The 10,640-nt window shown below is 40.0% G+C and overlaps 1 non-coding gene across 1 annotated transcript; it reads right to left on the bottom strand.

Moving 5' to 3' along the window:
- Nucleotides 1-700: 700 nt before the first annotated feature.
- On the bottom strand, nt 701-804 carry LOC112804934 (small nucleolar RNA R71). The gene has a single exon (XR_003203550.1). It is a non-coding gene; the product is annotated as a small nucleolar RNA R71 (small nucleolar RNA).
- Between the last annotated feature and the right edge of the window lie 9,836 nt (nt 805-10,640).

Below are 10,640 nucleotides of genomic sequence, written 5' to 3'. Positions count from 1 at the left end.
AGCAACTAACTCACTGACCCACTAACTATTTGAATTAATTCCTCAACTGCTCTAACCATACTCTTCCATTAACCAAGAGTATTTCACTTGTTTGTTGCCTGTGCTGTGTTCTTGTATGACAGGTAGGAGAGGAGAGACATCAACTCCTCCATATACCGAACCAGAGAGGACCCTTCATAAACTTAGAAGGGAAGCAAGAGGGAAGAGAATACTGAGAGAAGAAGAATCTGAAGGAGAATCTGAGGACAATTTTGAGGAAGCTCTAGATCTCAACATGGATAGAGAAGTTCACAACCATGAGAGAGCTGATGGAAACAATGCCATTCCCGAGAGGAGGGTTCTTGGTTCATACATAAACCCAACCTCTGGGAATTGTGGTAGCAGCATTCAGAAACCACCCATTCAGGCCAACAATTTTGAACTCAAACCACAGCTAATATCATTGGTGGAGGATCATTGTTCATTTGGTGGGAGTGCTAATGAAGATCCAAACCAACATCTCACAAAATTCCTGAGAATTTGCGACACTGTGAAGTCCAATGGAGTCCAGGAAGATGCCTATAAACTGCTCTTGTTCCCATTTTCACTTAGGGACAAGGCAGCTAAGTGGCTGGAATCATTCCCAAGGGGGAGCCTAACAACCTGGGATGAGGTGGAAAGCAAGTTTCTGGCACGTTTCTACCCCCCACAAAAGGTCAATAGGCTTCGATCTGAGGTTCAGACTTTTAGACAACAAGATGGTGAAACTCTCTACGAGGCATGGGAGAGGTTCAAGGATTTGACAAGGAAATGCCCACCAGACATGTTCCATGACAGGGTGCAATTGCATATTTTCTATGATGGACTTTCTTATGAATCAAGGAAAGCTGTAGACCATTCATCAGGAGGTTCATTGAACAGGAAAAAGACTGTGGAAGAAGCCATTGAAGTGATTGAGACAGTGGCTGAGAATGAGTACTACTATGCTTCAGAGAGACACAACACTAAGGGAGTTATGGAGCTGAACCATGTTGATACAATTCTAGCCCAAAACAAGGTGTTTGCCAAGCAACTAGCAGAGCTCACCAGGAAATTAAAAACAAATCAAGTGGCTGCAATACACACACAAGATCAAGAGGAAGTAAGCACTGAAGGAGGTGATTGGGAAGAGGCCAACTATGTGGGAAATCAACAAAGGCAACCATATGATCCACATTCCAACACTTACAACCCAGGCTGGAAAAACCACCCAAACTTTGGGTGGGGAAACCAGCAAACCCAACCACAAAACCACAAACCTTACAACCCCAACCAACATAACAATTCCACATACCAAAACTCCAACCAAAGATCATACCAAGCCACACAAAACACTTACTCCCAACCACCATATCATGGCCAAAATAATCAACCTGCCCAACCTAATCCGAACCAAGAATTTCAAGATCAATTAAACAGGATAGAAGGAATGCTTGCAAACATGGGTCAGGACATAAGTGAGTTGAAAAGCTTTAGGGATGATGTGAGATCTACCTTAAGGAACCATGGTGAAAAACTCAAGAGGATGGAGTCTCGAGTAGGAGAGCTATCTCAACAGGCCCCCAAGTCAACTGCAGTGTTCCCTAGTGACATAGAAAAAAATCCTAAAGGGGAACAAAAGGGAGAGAGATGGGAAGAATGCAAGGCCATCACCATATTGAAGGAAGTCTCAGAAGAAGAAGGAATCAGACCCTCAGAACAGGAGCCAGAAATCTTGAAGGAAGGTGTGGAAGAAGCTAAGCAGGAAAGTGAAATTGAGCAAGCCAAGGAACTGCAAAATAAAGGCATGCTGGAAACATACCAACCAAAAGCACCATTTCCTCAGAGGTTAGGAGGAGGTGAAAAAGGGAAAACATATTCAAGGTTTTTAGAGACATTTAAGTCTCTCCATATCAATATTCCCTTTCTTGAGATTCTCCAGCAGATGCCTACACATATCAAGTATTTGAAGGAATTGCTGAGCAAGAAAAGAGTTTTGAAGGGAGGACAAACTGTAATAATGAACAAAGAATGCAGTGCCCTCATCAAGAAGGACATAGTCTCTAAGAAAACAGACCCAGGAAGTTTTCATATCCCCTGCATCATAGGGGAAACAAAAATTGACAGAGGATTCTGTGATTTAGGAGCTAGCATAAATGTGATGCCTCTGACTCTTATGAAGAGGCTACAACTGGATGAGGTGAGATCCACTGATGTAATCATACAACTAGCTGACAAAACTCAGAAGCAAGCTGAAGGGGTAGTTGAGAATGTGCTGGTGAAAGTGGGAAATTATTTCTTCCCCACAGACTTTGTCATTTTGGACATGGAGGAAAGCTACCTACACCCTATCATCCTGGGAAGGCCATTTCTAGCCACGGCTAGAGCGCTCATAGATGTAGAACAAGGAGAGCTAATTTTGAGAATACATGATGAACAGCTCATTTTCCATGTTTTCAAACCTGCATCTGAGCCTGAACCAGAACCTGAAAAGCCTAAGGATGATAGTAGCCATCTGTGTTTGGAGGAAAGCAATCCAGCAGCTGAAACTCTGAAACAGTCCTTGGAAGGCAAACAAGAATTACAAGAGTTAAAGCCACAAGAATCAATAGAAACAACTCAAAAGGATCCTCCTGGCATAAGGGTCAATGAAGAAATCCTCAAGAGAGAGGGAAGAATTGTAAAGAAATTGCCAAGAGGGTGGAGAAACAAGAAAATTCCCACTGAAGGTTTCTCTCCGGGAGATAAAGTGATATCAAGTCATTATCTGCCAATCCCACCTGGCCTCAAAACCATTCCTTCCCAGCTCCCTCAAGTGTTCACAATCAGGAAAGTTCTTTCTATGGAACATTTGGAAATCATGAAGGAATCAAATGGGGACGTTTTCATAATGAGAGGAGAGGACATCAAGCACTACAATCCACCCTAACAAGGGACAACCGTCAAGCTAGTGACGTTAAAGAAGCGCTTGTTGGGAGGCAACCCAACCTGAGGTAATACTCCTTTGCTGTTTCTTTTATTTGTTTCAATAAAAAGGTGAAGTAGTTTCTGTGCATTGCAAAGAATTAAGTTTGGTGTTTCACACCAAACAATGAATTCGTGGATCAATAATTCAAAGGGGAATGTGTGACTCTAAGTTTGGTGTTCCACCATACAGATCAACTGAACACAACAACCTTTGAATTATATGAAAGGAACAACCATTCTAAGCAATCACAGAAATGCTTAAAATCCTTAGCAGCAACTTCATTCCAAGGAGAATTCAAGGATTCAAAGAGCAGAGGAGTAAGTAGGAGACTAAGTTTGGTGTTCACACACCAACTTAAGACTCAGACACTTGCCCATACATAGTTGAGCTAACCACTCAAGTGCTTGAGAAGCAAGCAACTTCATCACTCTTTGCAGGAAAGGAAACAAGGATCTTAGAAAGAACATGAAGCAACAACTAGGAGAAGAAGGAGAAATCAAATTGTTTCCTGGCAACAAAGAGAAAACAAGAAATTTCACAAGGTGGTGTTGTTCCTTGACCATTCTTTAAAAGGCAAACAAAAGCATGCTTGTTCTGGTTTAAACTGTAATTGTTGAATCTTTCTGGAATGTGAAGTTTTTAGTATGAGTGTTGGTTTACTGCTTTGAATAAAGTGAATGCCTAGATGTTTGGATATAACTTCACCTTCTTAAACAAATGCTTGCCATGCTTGTTCTGTTTCCAAAAATAAAAGAAAAGTTTGAACAAAAGTAACTTGGCTCAATTAGTGACAAATCAAGTAGAATTAAGTGGTGGTATGCATGCTTGATTGTTTAGTCAGCTCACTGGAAATTGAGTGTAGAATTATCATTTTTGTGTAGAAGTTGAATACTGTCTATGGATCTTGATGAATAAATGTCTTTGGCCATAAAAAAAGAAAGAAAAAGAAGAAGAAAAAGCCACTGAAAAAGGCAACCAAAAAGCAAAAAAAAATTGAGAAAATAAGCTAGGCACCAATGGTTTGAACTTCTGAGACAAATGCCTGTGGTGTTTATGTATTAAGGATATGCTTGGATGAATAGGTTCTGAGGAGTGTTTCAACACTTGGTAACTTGGGTTAACTAACCCGGGATTATCAACCAAAAGTCCATTATCAAGAGCAACCTAAATACAAAACATTTAGTCACACAAAGAGGTGCTGGGCACCAATGTCTCAAGAAGAAATGTGAACTAAAATGCCTGTAGTGGATATGTGTAGTGCACTGATAAGAAAAAGAAAATGCCAAAGGCTTGTGCAACACATGACACTGAGCAAACAAGGAGCAAAGGAGCTCTAAGAAAAAGAAAAACAAAGAAGAGAAAAGTGCCAAGGACATAAGAATAACAAGAGGCCATAGCAGTGTTTAATGGATGCAGTGAAAAAGTGATAATCTTGCCTGATAAGAATGAAAAAGTGATGCTGGAACTTTCTGCATAAAACCCTTCTGATGAACTTCAAATGCTTGCTAATATAGCCAATGTAATTGCTTTCTATTTTATACTTTCTTCTCAAATAACTCAGGACTTGCTTAGGGACAAGCAAGTATTAAGTTTGGTGTTGTGATGCCAAGGCATCTTAGGCTAGTTTCACTAGCATTTTTCTGTTAGTTTTAGTTGTTTTATGCATTTTCTTGAGCTTAAAGTAACCAAGAATGGTTAAATGAATAACAAAGCAATGAACCATCCAAACAGTATGATTTTGATGCAAATTCCATGAGTTTTTAGTTATATTACTTGAATGCTATGAATGGAAGATTTCTCATGAAATTTTGCAAGACTTTGATGCAGTTGTTTGGATGATTTCAGGGAAGAAAAGGCTAGGCAAGGAAGCAACAAAATCAATAAAGGAAGCTTGAATATCACATGTGGAGTTTAAGTTCCAGTTTAAGCTTAAACTGGAACTTAAACTGCCAAGCCATATAATGCTGGGAAGTGGCGTTTAAGCTCCAGTTTAAGCTTAAACTGGAGCTTAAACGCCAAAATCATGAAAGCTGAGAAAAGCTGAAAGTGGCGTTTAACCTCCAGTTTAACCTTAAACTGGAAGTTAAACGCCAGAAATGAGGAAAGCACCAGGGAGCATTCCCACGTTTAAGCTCCAGTTTAACCTTAAACTGGAGCTTAAACGTGTTCGACCAAAATTCTCCTCCAGGGTTGCTTTCTTCATTTCCACGTTTAAGCTCCAGTTTAAGCTTAAACTGGAGCTTAAACGTGTTCGACCATTCCACACTCCGGGGTTGCTTTCTTCCATTTCCACGTTTAAGCTTCAGTTTAACCTTAAACTGAAGCTTAAACGTGTTCGACTACGCTACCTCCAGGGTTGCTTTCTTCCATTTCCACGTTTAAGCTTCAGTTTAACCTTAAACTGAAGCTTAAACGTGTTCGACTACTTTACCCTCCAGGGTTGCTTTCTTCCATTTCCACGTTTAAGCTTCAGTTTAACCTTAAACTGAAGCTTAAACGTGTTCGACTACGCTACCTCCAGGGTTGCTTTCTTCCATTTCCACGTTTAAGCTTCAGTTTAACCTTAAACTGAAGCTTAAACTGCAACCTAAACGCCACTATTTGAAAAGGTTTCTGGGCCAAAGATATTGCAGTTTAAGTTAGCATTTGAGCACAAACATTAACTTAAACGTACTCTGGTATGAAACCCAATTGAATATCATGGTTTATGGGATTGGGCCTGAAGAATTGATGAGTCTGGAATTTCAATTTGTTGAGTCATGTGTCATTACTTGATTATCACTAAGTTGGCTCAATGAATGTTACAGAATTGGATCAGCAGCCTCATCAGAATTATGGATCATAAACCCAAAGCAAAAGGAAATCAGGGAAGGGCCTCAAAGCCCAAGAAACACAACAGAAGCTCAATTTAGAAAGTGTATAAATAGGATAGAATTTAAGTTAGATAGGGACTTTTGATCATTTTTTTCTAGTTTTCATACTTTGTGTAATTGAATTCAGAGCTATGACTCACTAAACCCCCTTTCATTGGGTTAGGGAGCTCTATTGTAATTCAATGAATCAATAATAGTTTTTATCTTCTTCTTCAATCTTTTCTCTTGAATTTTGTTAGAAAGCTTCTCGATCTAATTCCATTGGTTAGTTGTCTTGGGAAAGAAACTATCCATAATTGGAATCCTTCGGAACCTTGGGAAAGGAATGGAGGATTCATGCTAGAGAAGCTTTCTCACAGTGAATTGGATTGGGGTTTGGATGGATATTGTGACATGTAATCCTACCAAATTGTGGTTCATGAAACTGTGTGGTATAATCAGTGATCGAGCATCATCTCTTCTTATGAACATTTAAACCAAGGGATTGGGAATTTGTTTGTTTTTAGAGAGAATTGGTGAGCCAAGGGATTGGGATCCAATCATATAAGATTGCCAAGCAAAATTCAATGAATGCATTGGTTGAGGAAGGGATAAAAATGTTTTGATTCGGAGATCTCAATATCTCCTGAACCCCAATGAATTCCCCATTTCTGATCTACCACTTTCTCTTTACATTCTGCAATTAAATTCATGCAATCACCCTGATCCCTTTTTAATTTCAGCAATTTAGCTTCTCGCTCTTTAATTCATGCAATTTAACATTCCGCAATTCTCATCTAAATCTTGATTCCGCTCAACTAGAACACACTTCTAATCCGAATTGCTCACTCAACCAATCCTTGTGGGATTCGACCTCACTCTATTGTGAGTTTTTACTTGACGATAACCGGTGCACTTGCCGGAAGGAATTTTTGCCGATCGTGCAATTTCCTAAAATCGTAGCTATCATATTCTACTTGACACATCGAGACACCTGCGCGGCATTCCTTGGAGCTCGTTTCTCATGGTACATGCGAACTTGCGCTGTGGTTTTGGCTACCAACGCTCAATTAATTGCAAGGAGCCTGTCACACTCTGAAGATTCTACCTCCCTGACAAGGAGTTCGATCAGTTTCGAGACCGATAGTTCCTCGAGCTTCCTGCTATGGAGTGGGATCGGTTGGTTGCTTAAATCGTGCGACATTGTCGGATTTGTGTGTGGGGAACGGGTCCGGCTGGGAAGTCACCAGTCGCATGTCGTGGTAAGTGTAGTTTGGGGTTCAGCAAAGCCAGGCTTGCTGTAATCTGATGGGTACTAGTAACTGGCGATGCCAAGGGCACACGTTACGGACATGTGCCCATTAGTATACAACAGCTGTTTAACACATGAATACTCACCATAATTTAATTGTGAGTTTAGCTGTTTGTTTACGTTGATTAGCCATTGGCTTTTATTAAGGATTAAGTGGAGTTAAATGTTAATTTCGTTGTTAACTCTGTTTGGATCAGCATATAAATGGCTGATAGGAGAACCAGTGGCGGCGGGCCCACATGCTAGTTTAAATTCCAAACGTACGAAGGACCCTTCTAGAGGTTTCGAGTCATATGTGAAATTACTGATGTGTCCAGTGTCAGAACTAAAGCAAAATCTTTGATGTTTAATAGAAAATAAAAGGAGATAAACTTTAAAAAAAAACTTATCGTTTACACTACTAGTGCGTTCAAATTCCAAAATACAATTTGAAACACATTTTTTTGCGAACGAATTTCCTGAGCGCACCATTATAGTGTTATTTATATCTTCTATGAATAAATATATTAATATAGTCTTACTTGTTCATAATATTCTTTCGTCAGACTATTTTCGTATATTCTCGAAAAAAATTAATTCTTCTGATTTTCTTTTCATCAAATGTCTTTCCATTCAGGCAATATAAAAAAAAGATGGAAAAAATTAATTCTTCTGATTTTCTTTTTATCAAATGTCTTTCCATTCAGGCAATATAAAAAAAAGATGGAATTTATGGTGCTTTTTATTGCTGTGTCTTAATTGCCTACCATGCCTTTATAAATAAAAAGTAAAATGTATAAAATAAAAGTAAAATATAAAAAATCTATTAAATAATATTTCTTTACTTTTTGTATCGCTCTTTTTTCCTCTCATTTTCTTCCGTTCAGTTTCTTTTTCTAAAAAATTAAGCTTTTTTTATTTAGATTTTAAATCTGCATTGGAACTGGATCAATATTCAGCTCAGATTTGCTTTAACCACCTTGATATTCTCAATACGCAGTATTAATAATTACGGTGACAACCTCCTCGATCCCCGTGCAAAACCAACAGACGAGGCATCGGTTATCGTGGGCATAAATGTAGGCGTGTGTGGCAGAACCTGACCTATCTACTAAGGAGAGAACTTGTGGTATACATATCTTCCCTTCCGATTGTTCTTTCGTTTTGACTGCTATTCCATTCACATGCACGGATATTCACCTGTAACCTGTTAACGTGATTTTATTCAGCAAGTAATTAAAGTAAGCAGCTAATGTGGTCATAAATATAACACAAAAATCGAACAGTCAATATTAAATTTTTTGCGTTGCCAGACCACGGCATTTGAATAGGATAGGGGTGCAAGCGTACGACGGTCAGGATTAGGGGTGTACTTGCACCCACTTAGATAGAAAGAAAAAAGGTTTTTTTTTGTCAATCAATAATTTCAATTTCAAATTGAAGTGAAATTAAAAAATATCATTTAAATCGATAATTTAATTTAACTTTAATTACTCGCTGAATAGGTGTTACCTTTTCGGGTTTTTTTTTAAATCGAAATAGTTTAAACTAATGCTTTATTTTCGTGAAATTAAACCCTCGTTATAGACACATTAGTAACGAGAAAATGATTCCAAGCAACTTTCTACCTACTATATATACTATATATAAGTGCTCGTTATCGACAACCCCAAACCCTACTACGTAGTAACCCCTCTTCAGTTCTTCTTTGCCGTAACGCCTTCTCTCAACTCTCTGTCTACCCTTCTCTCTTTCTGCCGTATGGCGTCCACTTATCCCGAGAAGAAAACATCGGAGGAACCTGTCACCGACCACGCCATTACTCCCGACGACCTTGTAGATCTCTCTATCGACGCACTCATCGACATCATCTGCGTAGATGAAAAGTCCGCAGATTATGACCTCGTTGAGGCCATACTGGTCAAGAGGGAGGAGGTGTTGAAGGCTGCGCTTGTAACGATCGATGCAAAACTAAGGCAGGCTAAGGTGGAGATGATGGCCGCCAAGTTCGTTTTCGAGGCAAAGAAGGATGAACTGGATGAAGAGGTGCAGAAGAGGCGATGGCTGAAAAGGGATTTGAAAATAGAGTAGCGAAAAAATGATGTGCTCCTTCGCCAGTTGGATGTCACAGAAAAGGAATTAAAGGCAGAAATCGCCAAGCGCCGTGAACGAGAACAGGCAGAGTCTCTTCCATGGCGTGACCTGGAACGCAGGCTCGACGTTGTGGAGGTAAGGCAAGAGTTTTTGCTCCGTCGGGGTCGTCATCTGGCCGGCCAGAATGAAGACGGGGACGGAGTTATTTGATCTGCTGCACATGACCTTGTGGCATTATGCCTTTTAAAATACTCTAACTGGGAACACATATTGAACTGGGAACGACATAGTCTGATATCCTAATATCCCAATATTATATGAAGATTGTAGTAAATAAAGACCTTTCAAATTAGATTGCAAAATAGTATTATGTCCATTCAAACGTCACAAGGATAGTGCAAAGTTGATATCATATCCCATGCAAGAAGAAAGCATTATTTGGACTAAGTTATAGGTTTATGGCCAAGTTACGAAATACTTGCGTCGTCTGTGCCATCCACATAAGTATTGATCAAATTGACACTTTTTTAAAAAATAAAATAAAACAAAATAAAATAAACTATACCATCAGTACGCATAGCAAGGGGTTAACGAAAGGGTTTATTGAATGATCATAGCAAACCGGCATTTGCTAGCCACCGTATTGGAGGATTACATAAAGAGAAACCCATAACAATATAGTCGGGGAGGATTGGCAAGAGTGGTGAACAGTCACGGTCGTTCAGATGCGTGAAGACATCTCTTTCAAGAGAACCTTCTTACCGTTGCCGAGGTCCATCATGAAATCAGTGAAGCTCTCGATCAGCCCATGAATGGTGAAAGCCTGCAATATTTTAACACCCGTTCGCATGTCTTCGTTGTCGTCGGGATCACACATTAGCAAACCACAGCGTAGGTAACCTGCTTCGACGCTGCCCTCCGTTAAGGCCCTTGCAAGCAGTTCCATCCCTTTGTTACGGAGGCAAAACCTGATACACTCCTCGAGCCCATGTCGGACCATAGCATCCACATTTCCTGCTTCCACGCATTGATCAATGAATCTCCTTTCAGGCCCATCAGGGTGAAGTACAAAGCGCACTAACGGTTTATAAGACATCGTAGCGTGCTTGTATACGGCGTCTGATCTCGCCGCACTGAGGAAAACCTTACACGTCGCCTGCATGTTGAACAGGTCCTCAATCGCATTCGATATAACCATCGTCGCAATACACGACCATATTTTGTGAGGAAGACGATTCAGCGGGCATTCGTGCTGAACGGATACATCCATTGTCTTTTTGCCCTTCGGGAAACTTCCGGCCATTTGCAAGGACTTCTTGGAGGGATTATTGGAGATTATAAAGCGGATAGACGAGTTTGAAACTGAGCTTGTGGCATTTTGCCTTTTGACATACTTCCATTGGGGGGGTAGTGGTTCAGTATCGCATAAGTATCCCTT

Source organism: Arachis hypogaea, chromosome 5, assembly GCF_003086295.3.
Source record: "Arachis hypogaea cultivar Tifrunner chromosome 5, arahy.Tifrunner.gnm2.J5K5, whole genome shotgun sequence".
Classification (NCBI taxonomy): domain Eukaryota; kingdom Viridiplantae; phylum Streptophyta; class Magnoliopsida; order Fabales; family Fabaceae; genus Arachis; species Arachis hypogaea.
This window is presented reverse-complemented; position numbering and strand designations above follow the sequence as displayed.